General features: G+C 42.1%; 1 long non-coding RNA gene across 1 annotated transcript; it reads left to right on the top strand.

Moving 5' to 3' along the window:
* The first annotated feature begins 7,150 nt into the window (after window positions 1-7,150).
* LOC115080460 lies at window positions 7,151-13,819 on the top strand. The gene is made up of 3 exons (XR_003853566.1): window positions 7,151-7,347; window positions 8,439-8,527; window positions 13,508-13,819. It is a non-coding gene; the product is annotated as an uncharacterized LOC115080460 (long non-coding RNA).
* The last annotated feature ends 4,086 nt before the right edge of the window (window positions 13,820-17,905 follow it).

Raw genomic sequence — 17,905 nt, forward strand, 5'->3', positions numbered from 1 at the left:
TCAACAGATGTTGAGGATATCCTTTACCTGATAGGTAGCATTGGTCTCAGGGGATATTATTTATTGTGATTTGGGTGGTCTCTGGGAGGGAGGGAGAGCATCCGAGCCCGAACAGGGTGATCTGCTACATGGGAGTCATGGGACTCGTTTAACACCTTTTTGCAGACTCTGCATGGAATGACTGTTTCCCTGGAGGAACAGTCAGGAAGGTGGACAGGAGGAGTCAAGCGGGGTCTATGATGTGTTGCACAAGTTTGAGAAGATCCTCGGGCTGAAAGGGGTGGGAGATTGCATTTGCTCAAGCATTCTTGATCACCGGTCAATACCTCAGCTCAAAATCAAATTGAGCAAAGAAAAGAGGCCAGCAGGCATTCAAACATTAAGCATGTTGAAGGTGCTCCAGACTTTTATGATCATTATAGATGGTTATCCAATGTTGAGTGCCCTCCAGCCAGTGGCGCCATTCCTTTAGGGCTAACAATGGCTAGGAGTTCCCTGTCACTTATTCCATAATTGCATTCAGAGGAGGAGAATTTCCTTGAGAAGGAGCAATGGTGCAGGTGCCCTTGGGAGAGTGCTGACTTAAGATGGCCTCTACCCCTACTGAGGAGGCATCCACTCTACAATGAAAGGGTGAGTAGGATCCGGATGATGCAGACATGGCTTTCACAGGAACACATCCTTCAGGTCTTGGAAGGCCGTCACGGCTTTGAGAGGCCAGATATTGACATTAGCTCCTTTTCGTGTGAGGTCTGTGAGAGGAGTAGAAATCATGGAGTAGTTAGCGATGAAGTGTCTCTACTGGAGATAATGTACCCTAGGAAAGGAAGGATCTTTTTTGAACAGACATTTGTCCAGTTTAATGTATAACTGATTGTCGTGAAGGCGCTGAAGGATTTGGCGGACATCACCGCGATAAGATGGCAGGTCTTTGGAAAAAATAAGGATGTCATCAAGGTACACCACAAAGCTGGTATAAAGAGGGTCCTTGAAGATCTCATTCATCATCTTTTGGAAGAAATCTGGAGCATTACATAAGCCGAACAGCATGACAAAGTATTTGCAATGCCCATCCCTCATGTTAAAGGCTGTCTTCCATTCGTCATTGGACCAAATGAGAACTAGGTTGTAAGCCTTGCCACAACTCAAAGGAACTGTTGTCCGACTAATTGCACTATTTTATAATTTGCTTACCTTACTATACTCTAGAATAAATCTGTAAATTTGCTTAATTTCATATACACTAGATAAATTTGTACATAATTCTTATCCTATAAGCACCCTCTCCTCCCTTTGCCCTCCTCTCCCGTTAGAATTTGTTTAATTTAATTTTTAGAATTTGTTATAATTTGTTTAACTTATTTTTTCTCTAACAGCCCAGTTCTACATTCCCTGTTACAATGTAACTTTTGTTTTTGTTTGTTTATTTGCTCTGTTAACTGGTTCCCCCTAGTTTACTGTAAACCGGTACGATAAGACCTGGTCTTGAGCATCGGTATATTAAAAGAATTTAAATAAATAAAATAAATAAATATCCAATTTGGTAAATATCCTTGCCCCTTGCAGGTGGTCAAACAACTCTGAGATCAGGGGAAAGGGGTACCGATCCTTTTTAGTGATTGCATGCCTAAGGAGGCAGACGAAGAGGCTGGGAGGAAGGTGGCCCCGGTCCTGTAGCCCCGCCAGCATCCTGCCACACCAGGAAGAGAGGCAGGAAAGAGGTGGCATGGTTCCTTGCCACGCTCAGAAGAGGCCACAGCATCAGGCCTGCTGGGAACAGGGAGAGTGCAGCATCTGGAGACCACGCAGTTGGAAAGTAGGGATGGTGGTCCACAGGGTTGACCCGCGGACCGCCGAGCATAATGCAAAAGGAAAGTCAGCCCTCCTGTAGATGGTTTCCATGGCCCTCCAAGAAGTGCCTCATCTCTGCTGCAGATGTAAATTTATGCAAATGGCCCTCAAGATGAATTCTCAGCATGGCAGGAAACAGTGCAAACTGTAATTTCTTTCCCACCAATGCAGTACAAATTGGAGCCATCTCCTTCCTCTTAGCTGCCATGGCTGGCAAATATATAATCCTTACAAAGCAAATGCTTTCCACCTTCACAATTCAGTTCTGGCTTCTTTCAAAAAGCTCGCATGATTTTTATTTTGTCATTAAAATCAAGCACTCTCACTGTTGTGGGCCGTGGGCACTTGCTTTCCCCACTACACAGTTCTAAATGATGTATGTATTCAAAACGGATATCACCCTGGGCCACAGCACTGAAACCTAAGGCATCCAAAATGTGAGAGTGAAACAAGTCTACTAGCTGTGCCTCAGGTATATTTTCAGACAAACCCAACACGTTTATATTATTCTGCTGGCTCTGGTTTTCCAGATCTTCAGTTTTATTGCATGCAGCCTATACTGCCTGCTCCAGACCCGCCACTTGTGACTTCATGCTGGTAGCCGTGGCATCAGCTTCTATCTCTCTCTATGAAGTATCTGGTAAAGTCAGTAAATTTTGCATCCATAGCCACCTCACACTGATTCATTTTTCTCTAACTGCAGGTCAACCATGGCGATAAGGACGGTAGAGACTTCCTTAATTATCTCTGCCGTATCAACTCCTACCGGCTCTGGGGCCTCATCCGCCATCTTAAGTTCTGCAGCTCGCACACAATCTTTCTCCCATTTGGAAGTTTTGGTTGCCATAAAGTCCACAATTTTCGCCCACAAAAGGACAGTCGCTCCTTCCCACCAATAAAATCGCTTTTGATGTAAGCAAACGAGCTAATTTGGGCAGAAATTCATGAGTTAGTGGGGGTGGCACCCAGAGCCACTCTTCCTCATGTCCAAGCAGCTCAAACAGCATCACGTGATCTCTCAATTTCTTGCTTTTAAAAAACTCATCACTCGTGTGGCCTAGAAACTTGCATATGTGGGCTTTTTAGCGCAAGAAATGCTTTTAAAATTCAGTCCTAAGTATTAAAAAAAAAGGGGGAGCCTTTAGAAGGAGCAGGGCAGGAGAAAGAAAACTTTGGATGGAGCCATAGGAGAGGAGAGGAGGGAAAGGACCAATGTAAAGGGCTGCAAGGAGAAGATGACAGGAGGAAAGCACTCAAGAAGGGACCATGAGGGGAGGGAATTAGGGCAGATGGCAAGGCACTTAGGAAAGGGCCATGGTGGAATGCAGCACTCAGAAAGGAGCCATGGAGGAAAGGCAGAAGGAAGGGCATTCAGGAAGGCGCCTTGAGGAGTGAGGCAGGAGGGACAGCATTTGGAAAGGGACTGAGGAGAAAGGGTAGAAGAGGAAGGACCAGAGATGGGGCTACAGAAGAGAAAGGACAGAAGGAAGGCCTGCTCCTTCTCAGCAGCTGCACTTTGGTTGCCTTCCTCCTGGTGAGCCCCCTGTGATGATTCCATGGACCCAGATTGGGAACCAATAGACCAGGCAAAGATGACCGTGAGTGTCTGAAGCAGGATTTAAATGCAGATCTCTTGATTCCCAATCTGTTACTCTGATCATGAAGGTTCCTGTTCTCTCTCGGCAGTGTCAGAATTCTTTCCCCTGATAATTGTATAGGATACAACTGCACAGATTCACCCCATGTTCTTAAGTGTTGCTAAGCTGAGTCCTAAAAAGAAAAATCTGACTAAAAGCTTCCAGTTTACCAGATAAATATAAAATTCAACATAACCCAATAGCAGACTACGAGATATCTCATTAAAATCACCTGCAAACCCCACAGTTCTGAAATGCAGTAAATGTTTTGCAGAACTTTGAGAAGTAAGATCCAGTTCATGTGTCTCATCCTCAGTCCTGTTTGTTAGTTAAAGAAAACAGAATTATAGAAACAGGACTGCAATCTGTTGTGTATGTTTTATTCTCTATTGAAAGAACTTGTATTTTATCACAGATAATCAGCTTGTTCTGAGTCTGGTGAAAGCTCACATCTTTAAGCACTCTGTGGATTCCTTTCCTGTTCACCAATGGACTCAGGAGTCTGTGAGCTAGGAATTCATATCATTATGGCCATTTCTGTTTTGAAGCAGGCACATTGAATGCATTGCAGTTCCTCAGAACATCTGGTTTCAATGATTTCTGTGTGATGTGACATTGTCAAAATAATGGAGGCCTTGGCTGTTGAATTACAATCTCAGTCTCAGTCTCCCCCCAAACACTTTATGAAAGTCAGAAGTTTGACCTAAAGCTTTTATCTAAGGACTCTAGGTATGTCAGGTTTAGCCCCCAAAATACCAAAATGTGATGGATGTATGATAAAGCGTTTACAGACTGTCCATAGTTCCAAAAATACTATTGATGTGCCACTTAAAAGCTGTTTATTGAGAGCTTCACAAGATAATTCATAAGGAGAAGGCTCCCCCCCCCACCCCCCCCAACAAGGTCCATGTTTTGCTGGAGGGCTGTGTTGGGAAGGACATCTAAAGTATTAGTACCTTAATTCTGCCAACATAAAGAGATATCTATTAGGACAGAGGGAACGGCAACTACAGCAAAGCTTCAATAGATAACACTCTTCAAATACATACCTAGAGAGGGAATTTCTTAAACTTAATCAAGCTTTTAACAGGGTTTTACAGAAGTCACACAAAAGTCATAGAGGAGCTGGAAGTCTCCTCATTACATGTGGCGCCCTTATGGTTGGCCACTAGTTGTCCCTGGTTCCCCAGAATTGAGTACTAGGAATTAGCAGCTCCGCCCCTATGAGGAGGCTGAAGAGGTAGACCTGGCTATAAGAGGGTCAAAGGGAGTTTTTGCAGGAGGAGTCGAAGGGAGAGAAGCCCTAGAGTGAAGGGTTCCTCCCTACAGGGAAGGCCTACAGCTTTTCCCAGATCCTTTTGGGGAATCAAGCAACGCAGAGAAAAGTAAAGCAGCTCCTGGAGTTAGTCTGAGTCTGAAATACTATGGTCTGGGTTTTGAAGAAAGAGAAATGCCCAAATACAAATCTAAGGGATATTTTGGAAGACCCCCCTCCAAGAATATTCAGTCAGAAGACGAGTGCAGGTCAGGGCATCCTATGAGGTTGGCAGGATCCAGGTAGGACTGGGGAAGATACCCAGGGAACCGTTGCAAGTCGGGGCCAGCCAGGAACAGGGAAACCACCACGCTTCCCAATTCAAGGGAGACAGGACTCACCTCAGAGCCAGGAAATCAGCACTTATCCAGCACTTACACAGGGAGAGTAACAGGATGAATTGTACAGACAGTTACCACATTTGGAAGTTGATTACAAGTTTCTCAGAATCATTAAAACTTATTATTTGAACCTCCATCCTGTGTTCAGCTGTCCTGACTACACATCACCAAAGAAAGTCACCCCCACCCCCTGGGCCACAGCAATAGCTCCCGTCACAGAAAGAACTCACCCCCGGGGACGGTGGCAACAAAATTAACCCCCAAGAGGCAATATTTTTTTTGTGTGTGCGTGCTCTCTGAGGAGATGCCCCTCAGGAGAAAAGGGTTACAAAAAGATAAAAAATCATGCCAAAACTTCCTAACCAATCGCCTTCCAGGTCATACGGTACAAACTGACCAATCAAAACAGCCCAAGTGATGGGAGGCGGCAAATGAGTGCTAGCCACCAATCAGGATATTAGTAAAATAAATCAATGAATAGATTCTAAAATCTCATGAATATAAGCAATCACATGAGCACCTTTTAGTAATCCTGACTGAAACAGGAAACTAAATGTAAAACAGACAGACAATACAAACACGTGCTGGAAAAGGCCACTGTACTGAGGCCTGGGCAGCAAACAGAAGGCCTGTGCAAAAAAGGTAAGAAGGTTGAATACAAAACAAAAGCAAGGCTAAGGCTCAGACAATAATATGGGCCACAACAGGGAAGGACTCCAAGCCTAGGCAGACAGCAGTACAGAAGGAGGGTTCTCATGGGAGTGGCAGGGCTGAGTCATTGAGTTACTGAGACATAAGCCGATGCAGCAGACTGCGGCCCACTGAGCGACTCTGCAGGCATGGAGGATCACATTGCAGCCAGGGTCCTCACAAGTTACATAAATTGACTGTTTCCCCTCTTCCCCCCCCTAAAAATGTTGTGAATTGAGTTAGAAACTTCCTTTTTAAAAGAGTTACCAATTGATTTGGGAAGCTCTAACTTGCTAAAAATAGCCAGAGTTTGCAATAGTTAACAGTGATGTTTAAATGCCAGAAAAGCTGTCCACTTATATTCAAAGACCACTGATAATCTTATTTCATATGGTATCTGAGATGAATCATTCAGTTAATTTTAATAAAAAATGGAAAAAAATCATATGAAATGCTGGATGAGAGCAACCAGGAATGTATACATAGAGAAAAAAATGTTAACCCAGTCTGATTTGTTCCATTTTTCTCTTTTTAATTACCATTATTACCTTCAATTACTTTTAAGTACTAAAACCCTTAGAGGATAGAACATAACCTAACTACATAAGATATGCTATACTGGGTCAGACTAAATATCCATCAAGCCCAGTATCCTGTTTCTAACAATGGCCAATACAGGTCACAAGCACCTGGCAGGATCCCAAATATGTAAATATATTCCATGCTGTTTATCCCAGGGATAAGCAGTAGATTTCTGCAACTCCAACTTAATGGTTTATGGACTTTTCCTCCAGGAATTTGTTCACATTTTTTTAAATGCAGCGACAGTACCAGCTTTCACTATATCATCTGGCAATGAATTCCAGAACTTAATTATGCATTGAGTAAAAAAATATTTTCTCTTACTAGTTTTAAATGTACAACTTAATAACTTCATTGTATGCTCTTAGTCTTTGTACTTTCTAAAAGAATAAACAGATTCATGTTTACTTGTTCTAGTCCACTCATTATTTTGTAGACCTCTATCATATCTCCCCTCAGCCGTCTCTTCTCCAGACTGAAGAGTTCTAACCTCTTTAGCCTTTCCTCATAGAGGAATCGTTCCATCCCCTTTATCATAGGCTGCTATGTTGTCTGATGTATTTGACTCATCTCTTCAAGAATTAAATTGATCTATTGATTATAAAGCCTTGTTGAGGGCCACTAAAGTTAAAAAACTCAAACATCCTAAACATGATTACTAGATGGGTTGTATTTACCCTTGGAAATAGGCTCAAGCCTCGGACTTGATTAAGAAGAGAGTGACATTCCAAGACTTCTGATTCATCCTCAAGATCCAAAGATGAAGATCTGCAGAATTCATCACCTCTGCTTTTTGTAGGAAATCGTTATGGGTCTTACTGTGCTCGTCAGATGAACAGAGGTTGTCATCTGACTCAAATATCCATGAGGACAACTGGACCAGACCAAATACCCAGTCTCAGATGAAAATCGATCTGCAATAATTTGTCTGGTGAGTCTCTCACTTCTTAATAGGAACACATTTTAAATAAAGGTCTTTTGCTTATACCAACTCAAATTCATGATCCCTTTCACTGCAGAATTGATTTGTACAGATTTCTCAGATTATTGCAAATTAAGTTGTTATTTTCTTCTAATCTCCAGCCTACACCTGGTGATATGTTTATAGTTAAAACCAAATCTAGATGGATCCCACGTAATCCAACTGATCTTTACATTTCATAACTAAAACTAAAAAATAGTTACATGAGATATAGACTCACAGACCCATAATTGTATGTAGGGATCTATCCACAGACTAGAATTATTTGGTCCTTGAATTCTTTGGTGGTATTATATTTGTATGACATATGAAAAATTTGAGTGGATTTTGTTCGTTTTGATATATGATCATGTCACAAGTTAAATTGTCTCAGTACAGATTTGCCATTTTGCTTTTTTACAAGGGTAAGTCTGGTAAATACACCATATTTCCTTTATCTTTAATTAAATTTTCTTAATCACTTATGCTAAGGCCCTAGGTGATGTACAAAATAACACATATATATATATATATATATATATATATATATATTTTTTTTATATATATGGGAAAGTTCAATGTTGGTTATAAATTGAATGCCAGCCAACATAACGTGGTTTTAGGTTCTACTTTAAAAGTTTTTAGGCATTCAATGCAATGAACAGTCTCAGGCAAAGAATTCCATAAGTTTGGCGCAGATATGGGGAATGCACAGTCTCTGGTTGCAGTGCATTTGCCCATGGCATAGTATTGGTATCCATCAATTTATATACCAAACACATATGGATTCTGTAGGAAACAGCCAATGCAAATCAAAAAGTACTGGCATAATGTGATTAAAACATTCAATGCCAACAATCAAACACGCCACAGAGTTTGGTAGAAGTTACAAAGGCCTCAGAGAGGTATCAGGTGTTACAGTAGTCTAATATGGATAAAATTGAAACTTGTACTATTAGATGAAAATCTGATTGATTTACTAATTTCTTAAGCCCACAAAGAACCCTTAATTTAAAGAACCAAGAATTAGTGACTGTTCTGATGTGCTGTTTAAAAAATAGGTTGGAATCTATCCAGACCAAGACTTTTCAAGACAAGCAATCAAGAAAAGGAATTATCAAAAGTTACCTGAGTTGGCATAAGTTTGGAGGTAGGTTGCTGAATCAAAATAAATTCTGTGCTTTGCAGAAATTCTGTATCTGAAATGACATACAAGCTGTAACTACTAATGTTATTATGGTATGTAAATTGCTTCTGTACCATTCTCTTAAACAAACATACTATTGCAAACTTCATATCGAGACTAATTCACCCCAACAGACTGACTCCCAATAAAATTGTCATTTTTAGGTCAGTGAATAATTTCACTCTCTTTATAATGAATAGCATACTCTCTCTGTGACTTCCTCCATTCTCATGAGACAAGATCAGCACATTCAGGGCGGCATGTCTTCATCTATATATTTTCTATTAAAGGCAAAGATTTTTGGCAAAACTTGGTTCTTATTTAAAATTAAATAAGGTATTAGAATACATCTGCAAGATATGGGCCTGGATTACTATGATGCATTCTACCCTTCCCATTACATTACACAGACTGTTTAGGGAGGCATTACAGGATGCCAATTTGTTTTTACAGTAAATTCTTAGACATAATCAAACCTCACAGTTCCCAGTAACAAATCTGCCTACAGACCTGAAACTCCCACATCACACAAGCTTCATGTGAGCCTAGGTCTTCCAAGGTATTCACAGATTTTCTGCAGTTAGTCCAGCTGTAATTAACGATCGTATTTAAATTCAAACCCACAGACTCTTGTTTTTTTTAATTATAATGGTACAAATAAACTACATGTGGAAGAACCAAATGTAAAATTCACTGTCTCATCCTGGTATTCTCGGTCTCCTTTGGCACATTTGAATCTCAGGGATGGTAACTTTTAAACAGGTGCGCGGGCACACATGTGCGCACATTTGCCAGCTCGCATCCAGAGATGGGCCCATTTTATAACATATGTGCGTGTATGTGCACATGTTTCGGAATTTTATAAGGATCGTGCGACATCAGCATTTGCCATGTTAACAGTTCGTTCCCAGTTCACCAAGTTAAGGGACAGAACTTCCAAAGCCCCGTAATTTAATAGCCACCCTTCCCCCCATTAGCCCCGATCCTTAAAACTCCGCTGACTAGCCTAGATGATTTTGTTTTAATACTCACACGCCATTCATAGCAGAAGTAAATATACACAGCAGGGACCCTGGCACGCGCAAAGACGCTAAGTATTTACGCACACATTTCTTGGCACACCCATGCCCTATTCAGACCTCATTTATTCTCCACTCCTTTTAGAACACGGGGAGATAGGCACATCCATGGGTGGCTTATAAAATCCACTCGGCGTGCGTTCGCTGAACTTGTATGCCTATCTCCCAGTTTTGGTGTTCACAGGGCTTTTTAAATCCACCTTAAAGTCTATGTAACCCCCCTGACAGGATGCTTCAAATGATAGGTGGAAATTCCTTATTTGGCTAAGGATCATCCCTTCCATCCTTTGTGGGTTCTTCAAAGTAGGTCATGCATATGGTGAAGTCGACCTGATGGGGGCGGCATACTTTTACCACAACTCTCCTTTTATCTTTTACTCTGCAAACAGGGAGAATCCATACAGAAATTCCAAAATACAATCAATATCCAAAGAAGAAAGCTCATTGTGCTGGGTGACTCTATCATCAGAGGCACTAATTTGGGAACTCTTCTAGAGGGAAACACTACAGTTAAATGCCTCCCAGGATCATCGGCCGGCAGAAATGCCTTCAGATAGTCAGAACGATCCAAGAAGAAAGCAAAAACTCTAAAGCTGATATTATCATCCATATGGGAACCAACGACCTTGCTAGTAACAGCATCCAAGCAGTTCAGAGAGATTTCCAGTCTCTAGCCAGGAAAAATAGTGGAAAGTGTTCTAAACATCAAAATCACAGAACATATAGAAAGACATGTCATATAAAGATTTGATTATGCATTTAGGGGTAGATTTTCAAAGGGTTACACGCGTAAGATACGCGCATAACCCCCGAAAAGCTACCCCAAGCTGCCCCTGCGCGCGCCGAGCCTATCTTGCATGGGCTCGGCGCGGCATGTTATAAAATCTGCCCCTCTGTCTCTTGCAGGATCTTTGTCCTGTTAAACTCCCAGACATAAAGTGCCACCCAGCCACCAAGTTGCTCCTCTCTGCCATTGCGATATAATTTGTACCCCAGTTGGTTATCCTCATTTCACCGTGTCTCTGAGATGCCAATTAAGTCTATGTCATCATTCACATTCACTGCTATACATTCTAATTCTCCCATCTTACTTTTAGACTTCTGGCATTAGCATACAAACATTTCATACTGTGTTTTTTGTTTGTATTAATATTCTGCTTTTTAGTTGAGAGGGATAAATTGGAATCTTTTAGCTCAGGTGAGTTTTTATTTACAGGCACTTGGTCTACTTTTCTTATTGGAACCTCACTGTTGGGATGTCCTAATTCTAATGCATCATTAGTATCCTTTGAAGATACCTCCCTCCAAACCATGCGCTGCTGAGCGACTGTCGGCTTTCCCCTTTGATTTAGTTTAAAAGCTGCTCTATCTCCTTTTTAAAGGTTAGCACCAGCAGTCTGGTTCCACCCTGACAACACCAATAATTTCTCAAATTTTACAATCAAAAGGAAGAAAATGAATATCCCCACCAGAAAACAAGAAGAGCCTCATAGCACAGCTTGGAGCACAAGGTAGGAGAATGGCTTGTGCTTTAGCCATAAGGCAAAGGGCTGATTTGAATGCAGCAAGATCACAAGACATAGCCACTTGGCTGTGCTAATTACAAATTCTATTCGTTTATGGAGTCATTTTTAAAGTCATTTTCATGCATAAAACGTGGTGTTTTTTTTCTATGTAAATGGCTGCTCTAAAATTGACCCGGGCCCAGGGCATGTAAAAAGATGCACGTGACGCATAACTTACTCCTGTGCCAGCTGTTAGAAAATTATACTTTTAAGCCCTAAGGACCTACTAAAAATTTCATTCCATTTCCTTCTCGTGTGCCCTGAGCAGTATTTGTGCAATTACATCACTCTGCAAATGTATGCTGGCAAGGTGGCGACTTGCGCAGTATTCTCAAAATGAGGCCATACAGAGCAACAATAACAACGCACATGGAAGTTGCAGAAATGTAGCACAGTGCTCCAGACTGAGCCCAAGGGTTGGAGGGAGAAATTCCACAATGTTCTTCTCATGGCTGAATATAAATTAACATGGAGGTGCACATACATTGTTTTTCATTTCATTTCATTTTTTCATTTTGGGGTTGGGTTTTTTTTTTCATTTTGTTTTATGTTTCGAAAAAAAACCCAATCTTGGATCACCCCTGCTGCAAAAAAGTAAAAACTCACGCCAGCCCCTCTCTGGCACAGGGTCCCTGGGCTCTCTTTACTCTCCTGGATCTCCAAAACACTCTTGCACCAAACATCAGCCCCGAGGACTGGAATTCTCCAGCGGGGAGGAGGCCTGAGATGCCAGGACCCTAGGTGCTGTGATGGGGTCACCAGGCTGCACAGACACTCTCACTCTTTACTCAGTATTCACTGTGAGGGGTGGTCTGCTTATCCAAAAGGGCCCACTTGAATAAAAAGGCTCAGAGTACAAAGCTGGTGTTCAAATCATTAAAACAATGATCAAAAAATCAAATATCCGTGCATGATTCCAAAAATCATGGACAAAATGAGGAAACCAAATCAAGAAGAAAATAGGTTTCTCTGTCAATGGGGCCTCTTTTGATGACCTTCCTTCTCTCAGCTGTGTCCTGGTCCAAAATGCCTTCCCTAATAAGAGTAGATAAGTTGTTGTTCAGTTCCAACATATGCCAGGGGTGACAGGAAAACCTTCCCCAATTTCAAGATTAAATTCAATCTCAAAAACACTTCTTCAAATGCTGAAAATCTCCAAAACTTCAGATATCTGAGCACAAGATGCAAAAAAGGGTGATGCAGTCCTTTCCTCCAAGGGGTCATCCCTCTCAGTCAGGAGCTGATCCAAATATCCTCTTTCAAAATCTTCAAAACTTCTTGGTCTCACAAAAACGTCTTGACTAGGCCTTGAGAACCTACCAAAGTCTTCCCCTACACTAATTCTTCACTGTGAGATCCACAGATGATCTCCTTACTTTCTTCTAACCTGTGCCACCAACCCTCTGATTACTGCATGCGCTTAGTAGCTATGTATATCATAAGAACGTAAGACTCGCCATACTGGGTCAGACCAAAAGTCCATCAAGCCCAGCATCCTGTTTCCAACAGTGGCCAAGCCAGGTCACTGAGATCCATCCCAAAAAGAGGATGGTCCAAAGGTTGGAGAGGTGCAAGATATGCAAAAAAAACCTACCTACAGAATCCCACAGTGACCACTGGGAAAATAGAACGAGTTCTAATCCCTGCTACACTCACAAACTCCTCCCAGGTGCTCCCTCAATTCCTCCCCCCTCCCCCCCGGCCTCCTCAGATCTTCTTACCCCAAATCTTCTTTCTTCACTCCTCACTCCCCACTCACTCCTACCCTGCTGGAGTTACGATTGTAAATGGGTGCCATACAAGAAAATGGCTACCAATGGGGCTTTCTCTCCTTTTTTTTTGTTTGTTTGCATGCTGTAACTCTGCTTAGGGCTGCCAGAAAGGATTTTGAGTTTCTGAAGTGTTCTCTCTCCCCTGAAAGGTCAATAAGACTGCACAGGGCTGTGGATAATTAAACAATGGCTCTGCAGGATGCAATTTGCTTTCCCTTCCTTCTTTCTCTTGAAGGATGGATGAGGTAGAGTGAAAATAGCGCTTCCAGCAGAAGGCAGAGGACAAGCTGAGCCGAGCCGGGCTGAAGAATGGACTGTGAAGTTAAGGGTAGAGGAAAGAGAGGGGATTTCCTCTCTGTGCTGCTTTTGTTTGTAATTTGATTATGAATGCATTTCATGTAATCCGCAGTGAACTACCAAGGAATGTGTAGAATATAAATTTTAAATAAATGAAATGAAAAATCAAGGACAAGTAAGTATTAGCTGAACCAGTGAAACTTCTAAGTTCCCTCCCTTATATCCTCCCAGGTGCAAAGCAGTGGACCAGGGGAGAAGTCTGTACAGAGAATTTGGAGTCCTTGGAAAAGAGAAGCAGGGGGCTGGGGAAGTCTACAAGTGTGGAGATGAGGGGGTTGCCTGGAAGAAGCTGAGACCCCGGAGGAGCATTTGAGGAGGGAAGAACTGCCTTTGTGGGTGTTGAATGATTTGCATCTGTAAGGGACTGTTTGCTGTTTTGGATACTGTTTTTGTTCTACCTTCAAGAGTTTGCTCTGTTCTTTAGGCTGTATTCTGTCCAACCTCTGATTGTTTTGCCTTTTTAAAACTGGACACGGTTTTGGTCTCTGCAATAAATTATTTTCCTTTTGGAGCTACAATAGAGTATGGGCTCTTTGTTTAGATGAGTCTACCCTTGGGCCTCCCAGAAGATATCTTGTCTCCCCTCAGATGAACCCTGAGTGTGTGGAACTATTCAAGGGCTGCAGAGGTGTCACTCAGCTCTGCTGTCTCTGAAGATGACCCGTGGGAGAAGTGGGTTAGAATTGGAGGTACGGACCTGTCACAAATTGTACAGCAATTTTGATGGCTCTGTACTGTAGCAGGTGTAAGGGCTTCACATTCATCAAAAGGAATGTTTTTTTTCTTAAAACCATGAAGCTATAGTGTGATACTGAGGTTATTTTAGCCACTTCAGTAAAATAAACCATTTGCCTTTAGTTTCTTTTATTATAACTACAATATGTATATTAGTAACCACAAACATAAAAAAAAATAAATTATGAGAGGGTTCTAGCAATAAACCACAAAATATCATTCCTGAAAAACAAACAAGGAGCTGGGTGATCCAAACAGTAGATAAATGAATTATAAAACGTACACTCTGCCAACATTTCTATCTTTACAACCACACTTTATCTTGATGCAAACCTAATTTATTAATATGACAAGAGAGATTGCTCTTCTTCTCTGTGTAATTTTAAGCTAATAATATTATTAAATTTGACATCCAGAACTATTAAATCATTCTGGCCTCTGTACTAAAGCTTAGCATACACACTAAGGCCTTTTTTGTGCACAAAAAAATATACTATGCACAAACTGCTTAGTATGTGTGCTAAACTGGGCTCCTGGCATATTAGTGGATATGGGCTAAAATTAGCATGTTCTCACATGTAACGTGGGAAATATTGACTTGCAAATGAAGGTTTAGCAGACAGATGCAAAATACAGTAATATACTGTCCACTACATGCAATTTCTAGTTTCTCTACTAACTTTTGTCTCAGACCAGGTGGTACATTTTCAACGTGCATGATGCATCTTTAAATCCCTTGAACTAATCAGCCCAATGCGAAAGAGCAAGTTAGCAGGGGAGATTTCAGTTTCTACCTGCTCTCTCCAACACTAATTGAAGACTCCTTACGAGTTACGACCCCTTCAGTAGCCTTCCTGCACGTCACGACTCCCCACCAGCTGACACAAGCTGAAAGCCCCCAATGGCTCTGCCATCAAGTCTGATTCCCCACCACAAACACACAAAAAGTAAACACAAGAATAGTGGTACTCTGATGGGAGCTCAATGGCCTTGACATGATTCTCACCTCCAACCAAGGATCATGGGGTTTTTTCTTCCCCAACATCAGCCCCCAGGTCCGTTTTGGGTCCAAGTGATGAAAACTTCTTACAGTTCCACTGAGTCCCAAATAATGATTGGAATAGGGAAATTCAAGTCCCTCCCCAGTCATTCCACTTCTGACAGCTTTGAAAATGGTACCAGCTGACCTCTCATGCTACTTTGCCCCTTGCATGTGCAAGAACAATTACTGGGGCTTGAGAGCTCTAACATAACAGCCCCCAGATCAAGGGGTCTCCATTCCCTGACATCAACCCTAGGCCGCACCACAACCCAAGGATCAAGAGCCTCGATGATCCGACAATCACTCTCAGCCCTTTCTACTCCCCAACTTTTCCCTAATCTTTCCCCAACCTTTGAAAGGGGCAAAATAGTGCGATAGGTCTGTCTATGCTAGTAGATGGATTGGAGGGGGGTTCTGAACTCTCCTCCCTTGATCATTGTTTGGGACTCAGAGAAAGAGCTAGATAGTAGAGAGCCTGAAGGCTTGATTATTGGGTTGGTATGAAGCCTAGAATGGTAACATCAGGGCAAAGAGGCTGTTTGAACCTTTGGTTGGAAGGGTGTTATGTTGGGGCCATTAAGCTTTTTAAACTGTTCTTCTGAATGGGGAAATGGGGATTAGGGCTTTCGACTTGTGTTGGTGTGTGGTGTGATGAGACCTCTTCTTCAAGGCCTTCAAACTGTATTGGGGTGTTGTAGGGAAATGTGATTAAGCATGCCGCTGATTTTCAGTCTCCCCCCATGCTCATAGTTCCTTTATTTTGGGCCTATTAACACAGGAGATTTCCTTATGCACCTGGTGCATACTACACTTTTTATGTTAATGTGCATGCTTTTTTTTAATGTCCACTAAAGAGGCATAACTTTATCAGATTTGCAAAAATATTTTACTGCATTCCACATTAATGGTATTTTACTAGGCATGTTAAATGTTTACCAGCACACGGGCTAAAACTTTTTTTGCATGAGTTTTATTGCATAGGCCTGTATGTATATGATGTTTTGAATGATTTTTGCTACTTGCAAGCCACCATGATCAACAGACCTTATGTAAGCAGACTGACTGAAAAAAAATAACCTAAGTCACTTGCACTCTATAGTGCTTTCACAAGTGTAATTTTAGCTGCATTTAGAGAAGGCCTTCCACTGGTGTGTTTTGGGTGAGATGGGCAAATAACACAAGTAGATTGTAACTTTTTCTATGCGCATTATGTTTTGCAGAAGATCTACCCAAACAAAAAAAACAGGTGCAAATGTTCATGGATGCTTTGTACTTGTAACAAGCTTCAAAAAGAAAGCACGCACACACCTTTATATTTGAAACTTGGTGCAAAGCACCCGCAAACTTTGCATTCAATTGGACAGTCGGAAAATTGCCCCCCCCCCTCCCCCCTCAATACTGTCATACTCACTTGGGTCGAAGGAAGATAACCTGCTCTCGGATGTTTCTGCTGCAAGGTCTTTGACGCTGGCAATGTTTTTACCAGCGGGAGGAAGAACTAAGAAGAAGAAATTGCCATGCTGGGTCAGACCAAGGGTCCATCAAGCCCAGCATCCTGTTTCCAACAGAGGCCAAACCAGGCCACAAGAACCTGGCAATTATCCAAACACTAAGAAGATCCCATGCTACTGATGCAATTAATAGCAGTGGCTGTTCCCTAACTAAACTTGATTAATAGCCATTAATGGACTTCTCCAAGAACTTATCCAAACCTTTTTTGAACCCAGCTACACTAACTGCACTAACCACATCCTCCGGCAACAAATTCCAGAGCTTTATTACAAATTCCAGATGTGATGCGGCACAAATGACTTCTTGCCCAATTTGTACCATACTGCAGGACTCCATCTCTCAGATCTCTGATCAACAGCTCGATTTCTCTGTTGAAACCATGTCCCATGAATTCTGCCTTTCCTCTTGCTTTTGAGCCAACCACTTTGACTGGGGCCAGTGAATGCTGCCCTGCAGTTCATCTGCTGGACGAAGCCACCAACTCTTGCCCAGGACTGACCAGATGCTGATCACTGCAATTCGAGATTGCTGCACTTCTTTGCTCAGAGTATTTTTGCAGGCACTGTACATAAGAACATAAGAAATTGCCATGCTGGGTCAGACCAAGGGTCCATCAAGCCCAGCATCCTGTTTCCAACAGAGGCCAAACCACGCCACAAGAACCTGGCCACTAAGCTGCTGTCTGGGACAACCCCTCTGCTGGACCTATGGTTTCCTTTTGCATCCCTCTACGGCCACTCTATCTTCCACAACTTCTGGGTTTCTGGCCTGCTGATGGGCACGTGAGTGTACTCTGTTTTCTGGTTGCAGTGGCAGTATGTACAAAAGGTATCAGGAAGAACAAAGGCAGCGCAGGTGGAACATGTGACCTTGCAAGTCACAGTGGTGAATCTGGGTTCTGGGCCTGACTGTCAAAGGAAGATTATAGGCTCTTCTCTCTCCATATTAGCTGTATCGCTTGGGCCGGTGCTATACGCATCAGCCAATCACTTTGCAGATCCAACTCCCCTTTTCCCCACAGCTGCTGAGCTCAGGCCTTTTTGATCATGTGTTGAGGCTCAGTGTTATGAGCTGACGTTTCCGAGACAACAAGACAAACCTAGAATAGCTCTTGAACTATATGTGCTATGAGAAGTAGGTGATTACAAAGTTAGAAACTACCCAAACAACTCCATTGCTGCATGGGATCTGTATTTTATTTGTTAAGTGAACACTGAAGTTCAATAACTATACACAATTTTTAAAAAGAATGTTTGTAAAATCACAGGACATACCCATAT

The sequence above is a fragment of the Rhinatrema bivittatum genome, chromosome 1 (assembly GCF_901001135.1).
Source record: "Rhinatrema bivittatum chromosome 1, aRhiBiv1.1, whole genome shotgun sequence".
NCBI classification, from domain to species: domain Eukaryota; kingdom Metazoa; phylum Chordata; class Amphibia; order Gymnophiona; family Rhinatrematidae; genus Rhinatrema; species Rhinatrema bivittatum.